At 50.5% G+C, this 17,470-nt stretch overlaps 20 non-coding genes across 20 annotated transcripts; 9 read left to right on the top strand and 11 right to left on the bottom strand.

Annotated features, from left to right (window-relative positions):
* Positions 1–359: 359 nt before the first annotated feature.
* On the bottom strand, positions 360–432 carry TRNAR-CCU (transfer RNA arginine (anticodon CCU)). Its single transcript has one exon. It is a non-coding gene; the product is annotated as a tRNA-Arg (tRNA).
* Positions 433–1,799: 1,367 nt separating this feature from the next.
* Positions 1,800–1,872, bottom strand: TRNAR-CCU (transfer RNA arginine (anticodon CCU)). Its single transcript has one exon. It is a non-coding gene; the product is annotated as a tRNA-Arg (tRNA).
* Positions 1,873–2,566: 694 nt separating this feature from the next.
* TRNAA-AGC (transfer RNA alanine (anticodon AGC)) lies at positions 2,567–2,639 on the top strand. Its single transcript has one exon. It is a non-coding gene; the product is annotated as a tRNA-Ala (tRNA).
* A 600-nt stretch (positions 2,640–3,239) lies between these two features.
* Positions 3,240–3,312, bottom strand: TRNAR-CCU (transfer RNA arginine (anticodon CCU)). Its single transcript has one exon. It is a non-coding gene; the product is annotated as a tRNA-Arg (tRNA).
* A 694-nt stretch (positions 3,313–4,006) lies between these two features.
* Positions 4,007–4,079, top strand: TRNAA-AGC (transfer RNA alanine (anticodon AGC)). Its single transcript has one exon. It is a non-coding gene; the product is annotated as a tRNA-Ala (tRNA).
* A 600-nt stretch (positions 4,080–4,679) lies between these two features.
* Positions 4,680–4,752, bottom strand: TRNAR-CCU (transfer RNA arginine (anticodon CCU)). The gene has a single exon. It is a non-coding gene; the product is annotated as a tRNA-Arg (tRNA).
* A 694-nt stretch (positions 4,753–5,446) lies between these two features.
* Positions 5,447–5,519, top strand: TRNAA-AGC (transfer RNA alanine (anticodon AGC)). Its single transcript has one exon. It is a non-coding gene; the product is annotated as a tRNA-Ala (tRNA).
* A 600-nt stretch (positions 5,520–6,119) lies between these two features.
* TRNAR-CCU (transfer RNA arginine (anticodon CCU)) lies at positions 6,120–6,192 on the bottom strand. Its single transcript has one exon. It is a non-coding gene; the product is annotated as a tRNA-Arg (tRNA).
* Positions 6,193–6,886: 694 nt separating this feature from the next.
* Positions 6,887–6,959, top strand: TRNAA-AGC (transfer RNA alanine (anticodon AGC)). Its single transcript has one exon. It is a non-coding gene; the product is annotated as a tRNA-Ala (tRNA).
* Positions 6,960–8,138: 1,179 nt separating this feature from the next.
* Positions 8,139–8,211, bottom strand: TRNAR-CCU (transfer RNA arginine (anticodon CCU)). Its single transcript has one exon. It is a non-coding gene; the product is annotated as a tRNA-Arg (tRNA).
* A 694-nt stretch (positions 8,212–8,905) lies between these two features.
* Positions 8,906–8,978, top strand: TRNAA-AGC (transfer RNA alanine (anticodon AGC)). The gene has a single exon. It is a non-coding gene; the product is annotated as a tRNA-Ala (tRNA).
* Positions 8,979–10,157: 1,179 nt separating this feature from the next.
* Positions 10,158–10,230, bottom strand: TRNAR-CCU (transfer RNA arginine (anticodon CCU)). Its single transcript has one exon. It is a non-coding gene; the product is annotated as a tRNA-Arg (tRNA).
* A 694-nt stretch (positions 10,231–10,924) lies between these two features.
* TRNAA-AGC (transfer RNA alanine (anticodon AGC)) lies at positions 10,925–10,997 on the top strand. Its single transcript has one exon. It is a non-coding gene; the product is annotated as a tRNA-Ala (tRNA).
* Positions 10,998–12,176: 1,179 nt separating this feature from the next.
* On the bottom strand, positions 12,177–12,249 carry TRNAR-CCU (transfer RNA arginine (anticodon CCU)). The gene has a single exon. It is a non-coding gene; the product is annotated as a tRNA-Arg (tRNA).
* Positions 12,250–13,616: 1,367 nt separating this feature from the next.
* TRNAR-CCU (transfer RNA arginine (anticodon CCU)) lies at positions 13,617–13,689 on the bottom strand. Its single transcript has one exon. It is a non-coding gene; the product is annotated as a tRNA-Arg (tRNA).
* A 694-nt stretch (positions 13,690–14,383) lies between these two features.
* On the top strand, positions 14,384–14,456 carry TRNAA-AGC (transfer RNA alanine (anticodon AGC)). The gene has a single exon. It is a non-coding gene; the product is annotated as a tRNA-Ala (tRNA).
* A 600-nt stretch (positions 14,457–15,056) lies between these two features.
* Positions 15,057–15,129, bottom strand: TRNAR-CCU (transfer RNA arginine (anticodon CCU)). The gene has a single exon. It is a non-coding gene; the product is annotated as a tRNA-Arg (tRNA).
* A 694-nt stretch (positions 15,130–15,823) lies between these two features.
* Positions 15,824–15,896, top strand: TRNAA-AGC (transfer RNA alanine (anticodon AGC)). Its single transcript has one exon. It is a non-coding gene; the product is annotated as a tRNA-Ala (tRNA).
* A 600-nt stretch (positions 15,897–16,496) lies between these two features.
* TRNAR-CCU (transfer RNA arginine (anticodon CCU)) lies at positions 16,497–16,569 on the bottom strand. The gene has a single exon. It is a non-coding gene; the product is annotated as a tRNA-Arg (tRNA).
* A 694-nt stretch (positions 16,570–17,263) lies between these two features.
* TRNAA-AGC (transfer RNA alanine (anticodon AGC)) lies at positions 17,264–17,336 on the top strand. Its single transcript has one exon. It is a non-coding gene; the product is annotated as a tRNA-Ala (tRNA).
* The last annotated feature ends 134 nt before the right edge of the window (positions 17,337–17,470 follow it).

The raw sequence follows: 17,470 nt of genomic DNA, 5'->3' as shown, positions 1-17,470 counted from the left end.
TAACCTTTTATTTCATTTCAATACGATGCTTCGAATAATTGGTTCAAAGTGCGCAGCCTTTGCTCTTTTATTTCGTTTTCATCGGAGCAGGTCGGAGCTGGCAGAAGAGTGAGCCCTGTCTGCAGGAGCTCTGATTCCAGAAAGCATATTTTCCCTGTCTTTCTTACCACTCATCTGTGTCTCTTCGCTGACATGAGGCGTTGCTACACTCTGCAGTCTCCCGGCATTTAAAGTCTGCTACCAGCAGAGCACGTTCTGGACTTCACAGCGCCCAGCAAAGTACTAGCCTGCGCCCACCCCCTACTACCGCAAAAACCTTTTGCATGCTTTGGCAGAAGTGTGAACAAAATGCCACGAACCACCCCAGATGGGACTCGAACCCACAATCCCTGGCTTAGGAGGCCAGTGCCTTATCCATTAGGCCACTGGGGCCACTCGACAGAGAAGGGGAAAGTTCTTTCTTTTCCTCTTCTCTCACTGGAGTCACGGGTACTGGCCCACTGAAAAGGGCAAGTTGGCTCACGTCCAAAGCTGCAGTGTCCCAGCACACGCGGGCAAAAGGCACCTGCTTGCACTCGGCTGGACACTTCCGCTTTATGGGACACACGATGGAAAGTGGACTCAATTCCCAGACCTAACTCTTACCTGTTTGGTATTCTGACGCTCGATTGTAAAATATGGCCAGCTGGTAAAAATGACAAAGGGCACTCCAGCGCTGGTCCTTTGGCTGCAGGCGGCGTGTCAGCGGCCTAAAACAGCAAGAAATAGCGAGAGAAATAAAGTGAGAAGCAAGCACCTTTTCAATTGGGCTCTCGGGTCTATGGGACTGGCGTGCAGCCTCTTGATCACAAGCGCAGGTCCAGCGTGAAAGGGCGTGGCAGTGGAGTCACTCTGCTATTAATACCTGGTTGGCCAATCCTCGTTGCAATGGATGGCCATCTGCAGCTTTACTTGTAGCTCCACTGAAGGTATTTTGTTTTGGGCAAAGGGGTGAGATTGTGATTTCCTCTGCCGCAGATGAAGAGAAAGGGCTTTATGCACTACAGGTCCCTGGACAGCCAAGCAAGTGTGAGCCGGAGATTGTGCTTCAGCTCTGAAGCAGTGTATCGAGAGCCTTCGAGGAGGAGGGGAATTAGCTCAGATGGTAGAGCGCTCACTTAGCATGCGAGAGGTAGCGGGATCGATGCCCGCATTCTCCAGCAAGACGCTTTTTCTTCATTTTCACTATTTTATTCAAAACTCGCCAATCGTCGCAAATAAAGTCATGTGCTCGCTTCTGTTTTTTTTACTATCATCCTAAAAGTCTTCCGTCCACTTTCTGCTATCCCAAAGAGTCACCCGCGCGAGGGCCGGCAACAGGCGTGATACTGTGCAACAGGCGCATTCCATGGCATTGGTGACATATTCAGGAAATTCCACTTTGATGCCACCCAGGGCTGTTAACCTTTTATTTCATTTCAATACGATGCTTCGAATAATTGGTTCAAAGTGCGCAGCCTTTGCTCTTTTATTTCGTTTTCATCGGAGCAGGTCGGAGCTGGCAGAAGAGTGAGCCCTGTCTGCAGGAGCTCTGATTCCAGAAAGCATATTTTCCCTGTCTTTCTTACCACTCATCTGTGTCTCTTCGCTGACATGAGGCGTTGCTACACTCTGCAGTCTCCCGGCATTTAAAGTCTGCTACCAGCAGAGCACGTTCTGGACTTCACAGCGCCCAGCAAAGTACTAGCCTGCGCCCACCCCCTACTACCTCAAAAACCTTTTGCATGCTTTGGCAGAAGTGTGAACAAAATGCCACGAACCACCCCAGATGGGACTCGAACCCACAATCCCTGGCTTAGGAGGCCAGTGCCTTATCCATTAGGCCACTGGGGCAACTCGACAGAGAAGGGGAAAGTTCTTTCTTTTCCTCTTCTCTCACTGGAGTCACGGGTACTGGCCCACTGAAAAGGGCAAGTTGGCTCACGTCCAAAGCTGCAGTGTCCCAGCACACGCGGGCAAGAGGCACCTGCTTGCACTCGGCTGGACACTTCCGCTTTATGGGACACACGATGGAAAGTGGACTCAATTCCCAGACCTAACTCTTACCTGTTTGGTATTCTGACGCTCGATTGTAAAATATGGCCAGCTGGTAAAAATGACAAAGGGCACTCCAGCGCTGGTCCTTTGGCTGCAGGCGGCGTGTCAGCGGCCTAAAACAGCAAGAAATAGCGAGAGAAATAAAGTGAGAAGCAAGCACCTTTTCAATTGGGCTCTCGGGTCTATGGGACTGGCGTGCAGCCTCTTGATCACAAGCGCAGGTCCAGCGTGAAAGGGCGTGGGAGTGGAGTCACTCTGCTATTAATACCTGGTTGGCCAATCCTCGTTGCAATGGATGGCCATCTGCAGCTTTACTTGTAGCTCCACTGAAGGTATTTTGTTTTGGGCAAAGGGGTGAGATTGTGATTTCCTCTGCGGCAGATGAAGAGAAAGGGCTTTATGCACTACAGGTCCCTGGACAGCCAAGCAAGTGTGAGCCGGAGACTGTGCTTCAGCTCTGAAGCAGTGTATCGAGAGCCTTCGAGGAGGAGGGGAATTAGCTCAGATGGTAGAGCGCTCGCTTAGCATGCGAGAGGTAGCGGGATTGATGCCCGCATTCTCCAGCAAGACGCTTTTTCTTCATTTTCACTATTTTATTCAAAACTCGCCAATCGTCGCAAATAAAGTCATGTGCTCGCTTCTGTTTTTTTTACTATCATCCTAAAAGTCTTCCGTCCACTTTCTGCTATCCCAAAGAGTCATCCGCGCGAGGGCCGGCAACAGGCGTGATACTGTGCAACAGGCGCATTGCATGGCATTGGTGACATATTCAGGAAATTCCACTTTGATGCCACCCAGGGCTGTTAACCTTTTATTTCATTTCAATACGATGCTTCGAATAATTGGTTCAAAGTGCGCAGCCTTTGCTCTTTTATTTCGTTTTCATCGGAGCAGGTCGGAGCTGGCAGAAGAGTGAGCCCTGTCTGCAGGAGCTCTGATTCCAGAAAGCATATTTTCCCTGTCTTTCTTACCACTCATCTGTGTCTCTTCGCTGACATGAGGCGTTGCTACACTCTGCAGTCTCCCGGCATTTAAAGTCTGCTACCAGCAGAGCACGTTCTGGACTTCACAGCGCCCAGCAAAGTACTAGCCTGCGCCCACCCCCTACTACCGCAAAAACCTTTTGCATGCTTTGGCAGAAGTGTGAACAAAATGCCACGAACCACCCCAGATGGGACTCGAACCCACAATCCCTGGCTTAGGAGGCCAGTGCCTTATCCATTAGGCCACTGGGGCCACTCGACAGAGAAGGGGAAAGTTCTTTCTTTTCCTCTTCTCTCACTGGAGTCACAGGTACTGGCCCACTGAAAAGGGCAAGTTGGCTCACGTCCAAAGCTGCAGTGTCCCAGCACACGCGGGCAAAAGGCACCTGCTTGCACTCGGCTGGACACTTCCGCTTTATGGGACACACGATGGAAAGTGGACTCAATTCCCAGACCTAACTCTTACCTGTTTGGTATTCTGACGCTCGATTGTAAAATATGGCCAGCTGGTAAAAATGACAAAGGGCACTCCAGCGCTGGTCCTTTGGCTGCAGGCGGCGTGTCAGCGGCCTAAAACAGCAAGAAATAGCGAGAGAAATAAAGTGAGAAGCAAGCACCTTTTCAATTGGGCTCTCGGGTCTATGGGACTGGCGTGCAGCCTCTTGATCACAAGCGCAGGTCCAGCGTGAAAGGGCGTGGCAGTGGAGTCACTCTGCTATTAATACCTGGTTGGCCAATCCTCGTTGCAATGGATGGCCATCTGCAGCTTTACTTGTAGCTCCACTGAAGGTATTTTGTTTTGGGCAAAGGGGTGAGATTGTGAATTCCTCTGCGGCAGATGAAGAGAAAGGGCTTTATGCACTACAGGTCCCTGGACAGCCAAGCAAGTGTGAGCCGGAGACTGTGCTTCAGCTCTGAAGCAGTGTATCGAGAGCCTTCGAGGAGGAGGGGAATTAGCTCAGATGGTAGAGCGCTCGCTTAGCATGCGAGAGGTAGCGGGATCGATGCCCGCATTCTCCAGCAAGACGCTTTTTCTTCATTTTCACTATTTTATTCAAAACTCGCCAATCGTCGCAAATAAAGTCATGTGCTCGCTTCTGTTTTTTTTACTATCATCCTAAAAGTCTTCCGTCCACTTTCTGCTATCCCAAAGAGTCATCCGCGCGAGGGCCGGCAACAGGCGTGATACTGTGCAACAGGCGCATTGCATGGCATTGGTGACATATTCAGGAAATTCCACTTTGATGCCACCCAGGGCTGTTAACCTTTTATTTCATTTCAATACGATGCTTCGAATAATTGGTTCAAAGTGCGCAGCCTTTGCTCTTTTATTTCGTTTTCATCGGAGCAGGTCGGAGCTGGCAGAAGAGTGAGCCCTGTCTGCAGGAGCTCTGATTCCAGAAAGCATATTTTCCCTGTCTTTCTTACCACTCATCTGTGTCTCTTCGCTGACATGAGGGGTTGCTACACTCTGCAGTCTCCCGGCATTTAAAGTCTGCTACCAGCAGAGCACGTTCTGGACTTCACAGCGCCCAGCAAAGTACTAGCCTGCGCCCACCCCCTACTACCGCAAAAACCTTTTGCATGCTTTGGCAGAAGTGTGAACAAAATGCCACGAACCACCCCAGATGGGACTCGAACCCACAATCCCTGGCTTAGGAGGCCAGTGCCTTATCCATTAGGCCACTGGGGCCACTCGACAGAGAAGGGGAAAGTTCTTTCTTTTCCTCTTCTCTCACTGGAGTCACGGGTACTGGCCCACTGAAAAGGGCAAGTTGGCTCACGTCCAAAGCTGCAGTGTCCCAGCACACGCGGGCAAAAGGCACCTGCTTGCACTCGGCTGGACACTTCCGCTTTATGGGACACACGATGGAAAGTGGACTCAATTCCCAGACCTAACTCTTACCTGTTTGGTATTCTGACGCTCGATTGTAAAATATGGCCAGCTGGTAAAAATGACAAAGGGCACTCCAGCGCTGGTCCTTTGGCTGCAGGCGGCGTGTCAGCGGCCTAAAACAGCAAGAAATAGCGAGAGAAATAAAGTGAGAAGCAAGCACCTTTTCAATTGGGCTCTCGGGTCTATGGGACTGGCGTGCAGCCTCTTGATCACAAGCGCAGGTCCAGCGTGAAAGGGCGTGGCAGTGGAGTCACTCTGCTATTAATACCTGGTTGGCCAATCCTCGTTGCAATGGATGGCCATCTGCAGCTTTACTTGTAGCTCCACTGAAGGTATTTTGTTTTGGGCAAAGGGGTGAGATTGTGATTTCCTCTGCGGCAGATGAAGAGAAAGGGCTTTATGCACTACAGGTCCCTGGACAGCCAAGCAAGTGTGAGCCGGAGACTGTGCTTCAGCTCTGAAGCAGTGTATCGAGAGCCTTCGAGGAGGAGGGGAATTAGCTCAGATGGTAGAGCGCTCGCTTAGCATGCGAGAGGTAGCGGGATCGATGCCCGCATTCTCCAGCAAGACGCTTTTACTTCATTTTCACTATTTTATTCAAAACTCGCCAATCGTCGCAAATAAAGTCATGTGCTCGCTTCTGTTTTTTTTACTATCATCCTAAAAGTCTTCCGTCCACTTTCTGCTATCCCAAAGAGTCATCCGCGCGAGGGCCGGCAACAGGCGTGATACTGTGCAACAGGCGCATTGCATGGCATTGGTGACATATTCAGGAAATTCCACTTTGATGCCACCCAGGGCTGTTAACCTTTTATTTCATTTCAATACGATGCTTCGAATAATTGGTTCAAAGTGCGCAGCCTTTGCTCTTTTATTTCGTTTTCATCGGAGCAGGTCGGAGCTGGCAGAAGAGTGAGCCCTGTCTGCAGGAGCTCTGATTCCAGAAAGCATATTTTCCCTGTCTTTCTTACCACTCATCTGTGTCTCTTCGCTGACATGAGGCGTTGCTACACTCTGCAGTCTCCCGGCATTTAAAGTCTGCTACCAGCAGAGCACGTTCTGGACTTCACAGCGCCCAGCAAAGTACTAGCCTGCGCCCACCCCCTACTACCGCAAAAACCTTTTGCATGCTTTGGCAGAAGTGTGAACAAAATGCCACGAACCACCCCAGATGGGACTCGAACCCACAATCCCTGGCTTAGGAGGCCAGTGCCTTATCCATTAGGCCACTGGGGCCACTCGACAGAGAAGGGGAAAGTTCTTTCTTTTCCTCTTCTCTCACTGGAGTCACGGGTACTGGCCCACTGAAAAGGGCAAGTTGGCTCACGTCCAAAGCTGCAGTGTCCCAGCACACGCGGGCAAAAGGCACCTGCTTGCACTCGGCTGGACACTTCCGCTTTATGGGACACACGATGGAAAGTGGACTCAATTCCCAGACCTAACTCTTACCTGTTTGGTATTCTGACGCTCGATTGTAAAATATGGCCAGCTGGTAAAAATGACAAAGGGCACTCCAGCGCTGGTCCTTTGGCTGCAGGCGGCGTGTCAGCGGCCTAAAACAGCAAGAAATAGCGAGAGAAATAAAGTGAGAAGCAAGCACCTTTTCAATTGGGCTCTCGGGTCTATGGGACTGGCGTGCAGCCTCTTGATCACAAGCGCAGGTCCAGCGTGAAAGGGCGTGGCAGTGGAGTCACTCTGCTATTAATACCTGGTTGGCCAATCCTCGTTGCAATGGATGGCCATCTGCAGCTTTACTTGTAGCTCCACTGAAGGTATTTTGTTTTGGGCAAAGGGGTGAGATTGTGATTTCCTCTGCGGCAGATGAAGAGAAAGGGCTTTATGCACTACAGGTCCCTGGACAGCCAAGCAAGTGTGAGCCGGAGACTGTGCTTCAGCTCTGAAGCAGTGTATCGAGAGCCTTCGAGGAGGAGGGGAATTAGCTCAGATGGTAGAGCGCTCGCTTAGCATGCGAGAGGTAGCGGGATCGATGCCCGCATTCTCCAGCAAGACGCTTTTTCTTCATTTTCACTATTTTATTCAAAACTCGCCAATCGTCGCAAATAAAGTCATGTGCTCGCTTCTGTTTTTTTTACTATCATCCTAAAAGTCTTCCGTCCACTTTCTGCTATCCCAAAGAGTCATCCGCGCGAGGGCCGGCAACAGGCGTGATACTGTGCAACAGGCGCATTGCATGGCATTGGTGACATATTCAGGAAATTCCACTTTGATGCCACCCAGGGCTGTTAACCTTTTATTTCATTTCAATACGATGCTTCGAATAATTGGTTCAAAGTGCGCAGCCTTTGCTCTTTTATTTCGTTTTCATCGGAGCAGGTCGGAGCTGGCAGAAGAGTGAGCCCTGTCTGCAGGAGCTCTGATTCCAGAAAGCATATTTTCCCTGTCTTTCTTACCACTCATCTGTGTCTCTTCGCTGACATGAGGCGTTGCTACACTCTGCAGTCTCCCGGCATTTAAAGTCTGCTACCAGCAGAGCACGTTCTGGACTTCACAGCGCCCAGCAAAGTACTAGCCTGCGCCCACCCCCTACTACCGCAAAAACCTTTTGCATGCTTTGGCAGAAGTGTGAACAAAATGCCACGAACCACCCCAGATGGGACTCGAACCCACAATCCCTGGCTTAGGAGGCCAGTGCCTTATCCTGTTTTTTTTACTATCATCCTAAAAGTCTTCCGTCCACTTTCTGCTATCCCAAAGAGTCATCCGCGCGAGGGCCGGCAACAGGCGTGATACTGTGCAACAGGCGCATTGCATGGCATTGGTGACATATTCAGGAAATTCCACTTTGATGCCACCCAGGGCTGTTAACCTTTTATTTCATTTCAATACGATGCTTCGAATAATTGGTTCAAAGTGCGCAGCCTTTGCTCTTTTATTTCGTTTTCATCGGAGCAGGTCGGAGCTGGCAGAAGAGTGAGCCCTGTCTGCAGGAGCTCTGATTCCAGAAAGCATATTTTCCCTGTCTTTCTTACCACTCATCTGTGTCTCTTCGCTGACATGAGGCGTTGCTACACTCTGCAGTCTCCCGGCATTTAAAGTCTGCTACCAGCAGAGCACGTTCTGGACTTCACAGCGCCCAGCAAAGTACTAGCCTGCGCCCACCCCCTACTACCGCAAAAACCTTTTGCATGCTTTGGCAGAAGTGTGAACAAAATGCCACGAACCACCCCAGATGGGACTCGAACCCACAATCCCTGGCTTAGGAGGCCAGTGCCTTATCCATTAGGCCACTGGGGCCACTCGACAGAGAAGGGGAAAGTTCTTTCTTTTCCTCTTCTCTCACTGGAGTCACGGGTACTGGCCCACTGAAAAGGGCAAGTTGGCTCACGTCCAAAGCTGCAGTGTCCCAGCACACGCGGGCAAAAGGCACCTGCTTGCACTCGGCTGGACACTTCCGCTTTATGGGACACACGATGGAAAGTGGACTCAATTCCCAGACCTAACTCTTACCTGTTTGGTATTCTGACGCTCGATTGTAAAATATGGCCAGCTGGTAAAAATGACAAAGGGCACTCCAGCGCTGGTCCTTTGGCTGCAGGCGGCGTGTCAGCGGCCTAAAACAGCAAGAAATAGCGAGAGAAATAAAGTGAGAAGCAAGCACCTTTTCAATTGGGCTCTCGGGTCTATGGGACTGGCGTGCAGCCTCTTGATCACAAGCGCAGGTCCAGCGTGAAAGGGCGTGGCAGTGGAGTCACTCTGCTATTAATACCTGGTTGGCCAATCCTCGTTGCAATGGATGGCCATCTGCAGCTTTACTTGTAGCTCCACTGAAGGTATTTTGTTTTGGGCAAAGGGGTGAGATTGTGATTTCCTCTGCCGCAGATGAAGAGAAAGGGCTTTATGCACTACAGGTCCCTGGACAGCCAAGCAAGTGTGAGCCGGAGATTGTGCTTCAGCTCTGAAGCAGTGTATCGAGAGCCTTCGAGGAGGAGGGGAATTAGCTCAGATGGTAGAGCGCTCGCTTAGCATGCGAGAGGTAGCGGGATCGATGCCCGCATTCTCCAGCAAGACGCTTTTTCTTCATTTTCACTATTTTATTCAAAACTCGCCAATCGTCGCAAATAAAGTCATGTGCTCGCTTCTGTTTTTTTTACTATCATCCTAAAAGTCTTCCGTCCACTTTCTGCTATCCCAAAGAGTCACCCGCGCGAGGGCCGGCAACAGGCGTGATACTGTGCAACAGGCGCATTCCATGGCATTGGTGACATATTCAGGAAATTCCACTTTGATGCCACCCAGGGCTGTTAACCTTTTATTTCATTTCAATACGATGCTTCGAATAATTGGTTCAAAGTGCGCAGCCTTTGCTCTTTTATTTCGTTTTCATCGGAGCAGGTCGGAGCTGGCAGAAGAGTGAGCCCTGTCTGCAGGAGCTCTGATTCCAGAAAGCATATTTTCCCTGTCTTTCTTACCACTCATCTGTGTCTCTTCGCTGACATGAGGCGTTGCTACACTCTGCAGTCTCCCGGCATTTAAAGTCTGCTACCAGCAGAGCACGTTCTGGACTTCACAGCGCCCAGCAAAGTACTAGCCTGCGCCCACCCCCTACTACCTCAAAAACCTTTTGCATGCTTTGGCAGAAGTGTGAACAAAATGCCACGAACCACCCCAGATGGGACTCGAACCCACAATCCCTGGCTTAGGAGGCCAGTGCCTTATCCTGTTTTTTTTACTATCATCCTAAAAGTCTTCCGTCCACTTTCTGCTATCCCAAAGAGTCATCCGCGCGAGGGCCGGCAACAGGCGTGATACTGTGCAACAGGCGCATTGCATGGCATTGGTGACATATTCAGGAAATTCCACTTTGATGCCACCCAGGGCTGTTAACCTTTTATTTCATTTCAATACGATGCTTCGAATAATTGGTTCAAAGTGCGCAGCCTTTGCTCTTTTATTTCGTTTTCATCGGAGCAGGTCGGAGCTGGCAGAAGAGTGAGCCCTGTCTGCAGGAGCTCTGATTCCAGAAAGCATATTTTCCCTGTCTTTCTTACCACTCATCTGTGTCTCTTCGCTGACATGAGGCGTTGCTACACTCTGCAGTCTCCCGGCATTTAAAGTCTGCTACCAGCAGAGCACGTTCTGGACTTCACAGCGCCCAGCAAAGTACTAGCCTGCGCCCACCCCCTACTACCGCAAAAACCTTTTGCATGCTTTGGCAGAAGTGTGAACAAAATGCCACGAACCACCCCAGATGGGACTCGAACCCACAATCCCTGGCTTAGGAGGCCAGTGCCTTATCCATTAGGCCACTGGGGCCACTCGACAGAGAAGGGGAAAGTTCTTTCTTTTCCTCTTCTCTCACTGGAGTCACGGGTACTGGCCCACTGAAAAGGGCAAGTTGGCTCACGTCCAAAGCTGCAGTGTCCCAGCACACGCGGGCAAAAGGCACCTGCTTGCACTCGGCTGGACACTTCCGCTTTATGGGACACACGATGGAAAGTGGACTCAATTCCCAGACCTAACTCTTACCTGTTTGGTATTCTGACGCTCGATTGTAAAATATGGCCAGCTGGTAAAAATGACAAAGGGCACTCCAGCGCTGGTCCTTTGGCTGCAGGCGGCGTGTCAGCGGCCTAAAACAGCAAGAAATAGCGAGAGAAATAAAGTGAGAAGCAAGCACCTTTTCAATTGGGCTCTCGGGTCTATGGGACTGGCGTGCAGCCTCTTGATCACAAGCGCAGGTCCAGCGTGAAAGGGCGTGGCAGTGGAGTCACTCTGCTATTAATACCTGGTTGGCCAATCCTCGTTGCAATGGATGGCCATCTGCAGCTTTACTTGTAGCTCCACTGAAGGTATTTTGTTTTGGGCAAAGGGGTGAGATTGTGATTTCCTCTGCCGCAGATGAAGAGAAAGGGCTTTATGCACTACAGGTCCCTGGACAGCCAAGCAAGTGTGAGCCGGAGATTGTGCTTCAGCTCTGAAGCAGTGTATCGAGAGCCTTCGAGGAGGAGGGGAATTAGCTCAGATGGTAGAGCGCTCGCTTAGCATGCGAGAGGTAGCGGGATCGATGCCCGCATTCTCCAGCAAGACGCTTTTTCTTCATTTTCACTATTTTATTCAAAACTCGCCAATCGTCGCAAATAAAGTCATGTGCTCGCTTCTGTTTTTTTTACTATCATCCTAAAAGTCTTCCGTCCACTTTCTGCTATCCCAAAGAGTCACCCGCGCGAGGGCCGGCAACAGGCGTGATACTGTGCAACAGGCGCATTCCATGGCATTGGTGACATATTCAGGAAATTCCACTTTGATGCCACCCAGGGCTGTTAACCTTTTATTTCATTTCAATACGATGCTTCGAATAATTGGTTCAAAGTGCGCAGCCTTTGCTCTTTTATTTCGTTTTCATCGGAGCAGGTCGGAGCTGGCAGAAGAGTGAGCCCTGTCTGCAGGAGCTCTGATTCCAGAAAGCATATTTTCCCTGTCTTTCTTACCACTCATCTGTGTCTCTTCGCTGACATGAGGCGTTGCTACACTCTGCAGTCTCCCGGCATTTAAAGTCTGCTACCAGCAGAGCACGTTCTGGACTTCACAGCGCCCAGCAAAGTACTAGCCTGCGCCCACCCCCTACTACCTCAAAAACCTTTTGCATGCTTTGGCAGAAGTGTGAACAAAATGCCACGAACCACCCCAGATGGGACTCGAACCCACAATCCCTGGCTTAGGAGGCCAGTGCCTTATCCTGTTTTTTTTACTATCATCCTAAAAGTCTTCCGTCCACTTTCTGCTATCCCAAAGAGTCATCCGCGCGAGGGCCGGCAACAGGCGTGATACTGTGCAACAGGCGCATTGCATGGCATTGGTGACATATTCAGGAAATTCCACTTTGATGCCACCCAGGGCTGTTAACCTTTTATTTCATTTCAATACGATGCTTCGAATAATTGGTTCAAAGTGCGCAGCCTTTGCTCTTTTATTTCGTTTTCATCGGAGCAGGTCGGAGCTGGCAGAAGAGTGAGCCCTGTCTGCAGGAGCTCTGATTCCAGAAAGCATATTTTCCCTGTCTTTCTTACCACTCATCTGTGTCTCTTCGCTGACATGAGGCGTTGCTACACTCTGCAGTCTCCCGGCATTTAAAGTCTGCTACCAGCAGAGCACGTTCTGGACTTCACAGCGCCCAGCAAAGTACTAGCCTGCGCCCACCCCCTACTACCGCAAAAACCTTTTGCATGCTTTGGCAGAAGTGTGAACAAAATGCCACGAACCACCCCAGATGGGACTCGAACCCACAATCCCTGGCTTAGGAGGCCAGTGCCTTATCCATTAGGCCACTGGGGCCACTCGACAGAGAAGGGGAAAGTTCTTTCTTTTCCTCTTCTCTCACTGGAGTCACGGGTACTGGCCCACTGAAAAGGGCAAGTTGGCTCACGTCCAAAGCTGCAGTGTCCCAGCACACGCGGGCAAAAGGCACCTGCTTGCACTCGGCTGGACACTTCCGCTTTATGGGACACACGATGGAAAGTGGACTCAATTCCCAGACCTAACTCTTACCTGTTTGGTATTCTGACGCTCGATTGTAAAATATGGCCAGCTGGTAAAAATGACAAAGGGCACTCCAGCGCTGGTCCTTTGGCTGCAGGCGGCGTGTCAGCGGCCTAAAACAGCAAGAAATAGCGAGAGAAATAAAGTGAGAAGCAAGCACCTTTTCAATTGGGCTCTCGGGTCTATGGGACTGGCGTGCAGCCTCTTGATCACAAGCGCAGGTCCAGCGTGAAAGGGCGTGGCAGTGGAGTCACTCTGCTATTAATACCTGGTTGGCCAATCCTCGTTGCAATGGATGGCCATCTGCAGCTTTACTTGTAGCTCCACTGAAGGTATTTTGTTTTGGGCAAAGGGGTGAGATTGTGATTTCCTCTGCCGCAGATGAAGAGAAAGGGCTTTATGCACTACAGGTCCCTGGACAGCCAAGCAAGTGTGAGCCGGAGATTGTGCTTCAGCTCTGAAGCAGTGTATCGAGAGCCCTCGAGGAGGAGGGGAATTAGCTCAGATGGTAGAGCGCTCACTTAGCATGCGAGAGGTAGCGGGATCGATGCCCGCATTCTCCAGCAAGACGCTTTTTCTTCATTTTCACTATTTTATTCAAAACTCGCCAATCGTCGCAAATAAAGTCATGTGCTCGCTTCTGTTTTTTTTACTATCATCCTAAAAGTCTTCCGTCCACTTTCTGCTATCCCAAAGAGTCACCCGCGCGAGGGCCGGCAACAGGCGTGATACTGTGCAACAGGCGCATTCCATGGCATTGGTGACATATTCAGGAAATTCCACTTTGATGCCACCCAGGGCTGTTAACCTTTTATTTCATTTCAATACGATGCTTCGAATAATTGGTTCAAAGTGCGCAGCCTTTGCTCTTTTATTTCGTTTTCATCGGAGCAGGTCGGAGCTGGCAGAAGAGTGAGCCCTGTCTGCAGGAGCTCTGATTCCAGAAAGCATATTTTCCCTGTCTTTCTTACCACTCATCTGTGTCTCTTCGCTGACATGAGGCGTTGCTACACTCTGCAGTCTCCCGGCATTTAAAGTCTGCTACCAGCAGAGCACGTTCTGGACTTCACAGCGCCCAGCAAAGTACTAGCCTGCGCCCACCCCCTACTACCTCAAAAACCTTTTGCATGCTTTGGCAGAAGTGTGAACAAAATGCCACGAACCACCCCAGATGGGACTCGAACCCACAATCCCTGGCTTAGGAGGCCAGTGCCTTATCCATTAGGCCACTGGGGCAACTCGACAGAGAAGGGGAAAGTTCTTTCTTTTCCTCTTCTCTCACTGGAGTCACGGGTACTGGCCCACTGAAAAGGGCAAGTTGGCTCACGTCCAAAGCTGCAGTGTCCCAGCACACGCGGGCAAGAGGCACCTGCTTGCACTCGGCTGGACACTTCCGCTTTATGGGACACACGATGGAAAGTGGACTCAATTCCCAGACCTAACTCTTACCTGTTTGGTATTCTGACGCTCGATTGTAAAATATGGCCAGCTGGTAAAAATGACAAAGGGCACTCCAGCGCTGGTCCTTTGGCTGCAGGCGGCGTGTCAGCGGCCTAAAACAGCAAGAAATAGCGAGAGAAATAAAGTGAGAAGCAAGCACCTTTTCAATTGGGCTCTCGGGTCTATGGGACTGGCGTGCAGCCTCTTGATCACAAGCGCAGGTCCAGCGTGAAAGGGCGTGGGAGTGGAGTCACTCTGCTATTAATACCTGGTTGGCCAATCCTCGTTGCAATGGATGGCCATCTGCAGCTTTACTTGTAGCTCCACTGAAGGTATTTTGTTTTGGGCAAAGGGGTGAGATTGTGATTTCCTCTGCGGCAGATGAAGAGAAAGGGCTTTATGCACTACAGGTCCCTGGACAGCCAAGCAAGTGTGAGCCGGAGACTGTGCTTCAGCTCTGAAGCAGTGTATCGAGAGCCTTCGAGGAGGAGGGGAATTAGCTCAGATGGTAGAGCGCTCGCTTAGCATGCGAGAGGTAGCGGGATTGATGCCCGCATTCTCCAGCAAGACGCTTTTTCTTCATTTTCACTATTTTATTCAAAACTCGCCAATCGTCGCAAATAAAGTCATGTGCTCGCTTCTGTTTTTTTTACTATCATCCTAAAAGTCTTCCGTCCACTTTCTGCTATCCCAAAGAGTCATCCGCGCGAGGGCCGGCAACAGGCGTGATACTGTGCAACAGGCGCATTGCATGGCATTGGTGACATATTCAGGAAATTCCACTTTGATGCCACCCAGGGCTGTTAACCTTTTATTTCATTTCAATACGATGCTTCGAATAATTGGTTCAAAGTGCGCAGCCTTTGCTCTTTTATTTCGTTTTCATCGGAGCAGGTCGGAGCTGGCAGAAGAGTGAGCCCTGTCTGCAGGAGCTCTGATTCCAGAAAGCATATTTTCCCTGTCTTTCTTACCACTCATCTGTGTCTCTTCGCTGACATGAGGCGTTGCTACACTCTGCAGTCTCCCGGCATTTAAAGTCTGCTACCAGCAGAGCACGTTCTGGACTTCACAGCGCCCAGCAAAGTACTAGCCTGCGCCCACCCCCTACTACCGCAAAAACCTTTTGCATGCTTTGGCAGAAGTGTGAACAAAATGCCACGAACCACCCCAGATGGGACTCGAACCCACAATCCCTGGCTTAGGAGGCCAGTGCCTTATCCATTAGGCCACTGGGGCCACTCGACAGAGAAGGGGAAAGTTCTTTCTTTTCCTCTTCTCTCACTGGAGTCACAGGTACTGGCCCACTGAAAAGGGCAAGTTGGCTCACGTCCAAAGCTGCAGTGTCCCAGCACACGCGGGCAAAAGGCACCTGCTTGCACTCGGCTGGACACTTCCGCTTTATGGGACACACGATGGAAAGTGGACTCAATTCCCAGACCTAACTCTTACCTGTTTGGTATTCTGACGCTCGATTGTAAAATATGGCCAGCTGGTAAAAATGACAAAGGGCACTCCAGCGCTGGTCCTTTGGCTGCAGGCGGCGTGTCAGCGGCCTAAAACAGCAAGAAATAGCGAGAGAAATAAAGTGAGAAGCAAGCACCTTTTCAATTGGGCTCTCGGGTCTATGGGACTGGCGTGCAGCCTCTTGATCACAAGCGCAGGTCCAGCGTGAAAGGGCGTGGCAGTGGAGTCACTCTGCTATTAATACCTGGTTGGCCAATCCTCGTTGCAATGGATGGCCATCTGCAGCTTTACTTGTAGCTCCACTGAAGGTATTTTGTTTTGGGCAAAGGGGTGAGATTGTGATTTCCTCTGCCGCAGATGAAGAGAAAGGGCTTTATGCACTACAGGTCCCTGGACAGCCAAGCAAGTGTGAGCCGGAGATTGTGCTTCAGCTCTGAAGCAGTGTATCGAGAGCCTTCGAGGAGGAGGGGAATTAGCTCAGATGGTAGAGCGCTCGCTTAGCATGCGAGAGGTAGCGGGATCGATGCCCGCATTCTCCAGCAAGACGCTTTTTCTTCATTTTCACTATTTTATTCAAAACTCGCCAATCGTCGCAAATAAAGTCATGTGCTCGCTTCTGTTTTTTTTACTATCATCCTAAAAGTCTTCCGTCCACTTTCTGCTATCCCAAAGAGTCACCCGCGCGAGGGCCGGCAACAGGCGTGATACTGTGCAACAGGCGCATTGCATGGCATTGGTGACATATTCAGGAAATTCCACTTTGATGCCACCCAGGGCTGTTAACCTTTTATTTCATTTCAATACGATGCTTCGAATAATTGGTTCAAAGTGCGCAGCCTTTGCTCTTTTATTTCGTTTTCATCGGAGCAGGTCGGAGCTGGCAGAAGAGTGAGCCCTGTCTGCAGGAGCTCTGATTCCAGAAAGCATATTTTCCCTGTCTTTCTTACCACTCATCTGTGTCTCTTCGCTGACATGAGGCGTTGCTACACTCTGCAGTCTCCCGGCATTTAAAGTCTGCTACCAGCAGAGCACGTTCTGGACTTCACAGCGCCCAGCAAAGTACTAGCCTGCGCCCACCCCCTACTACCGCAAAAACCTTTTGCATGCTTTGGCAGAAGTGTGAACAAAATGCCACGAACCACCCCAGATGGGACTCGAACCCACAATCCCTGGCTTAGGAGGCCAGTGCCTTATCCATTAGGCCACTGGGGCCACTCGACAGAGAAGGGGAAAGTTCTTTCTTTTCCTCTTCTCTCACTGGAGTCACGGGTACTGGCCCACTGAAAAGGGCAAGTTGGCTCACGTCCAAAGCTGCAGTGTCCCAGCACACGCGGGCAAAAGGCACCTGCTTGCACTCGGCTGGACACTTCCGCTTTATGGGACACACGATGGAAAGTGGACTCAATTCCCAGACCTAACTCTTACCTGTTTGGTATTCTGACGCTCGATTGTAAAATATGGCCAGCTGGTAAAAATGACAAAGGGCACTCCAGCGCTGGTCCTTTGGCTGCAGGCGGCGTGTCAGCGGCCTAAAACAGCAAGAAATAGCGAGAGAAATAAAGAGAGAAATAAGCACCTTTTCAATTGGGCTCTCGGGTCTATGGGACTGGCGTGCAGCCTCTTGATCACAAGCGCAGGTCCAGCGTGAAAGGGCGTGGCAGTGGAGTCACTCTGCTATTAATACCTGGTTGGCCAATCCTCGTTGCAATGGATGGCCATCTGCAGCTTTACTTGTAGCTCCACTGAAGGTATTTTGTTTTGGGCAAAGGGGTGAGATTGTGATTTCCTCTGCGGCAGATGAAGAGAAAGGGCTTTATGCACTACAGGTCCCTGGACAGCCAAGCAAGTGTGAGCCGGAGACTGTGCTTCAGCTCTGAAGCAGTGTATCGAGAGCCTTCGAGGAGGAGGGGAATTAGCTCAGATGGTAGAGCGCTCGCTTAGCATGCGAGAGGTAGCGGGATCGATGCCCGCATTCTCCAGCAAGACGCTTTTACTTCATTTTCACTATTTTATTCAAAACTCGCCAATCGTCGCAAATAAAGTCATGTGCTCGCTTCTGTTTTTTTTACTATCATCCTAAAAGTCTTCCGTCCACTTTCTGCTATCCCAAAGA

The sequence above is a fragment of the Ambystoma mexicanum genome, chromosome 5q (assembly GCF_040938575.1).
Source record: "Ambystoma mexicanum isolate Mex_15411 chromosome 5q, UKY_AmexF1_1, whole genome shotgun sequence".
In the NCBI taxonomy this organism is placed as follows: domain Eukaryota; kingdom Metazoa; phylum Chordata; class Amphibia; order Caudata; family Ambystomatidae; genus Ambystoma; species Ambystoma mexicanum.
Note: the sequence above shows the minus strand (reverse complement) of the source record. Positions and strands in the feature narration are given on the sequence as shown.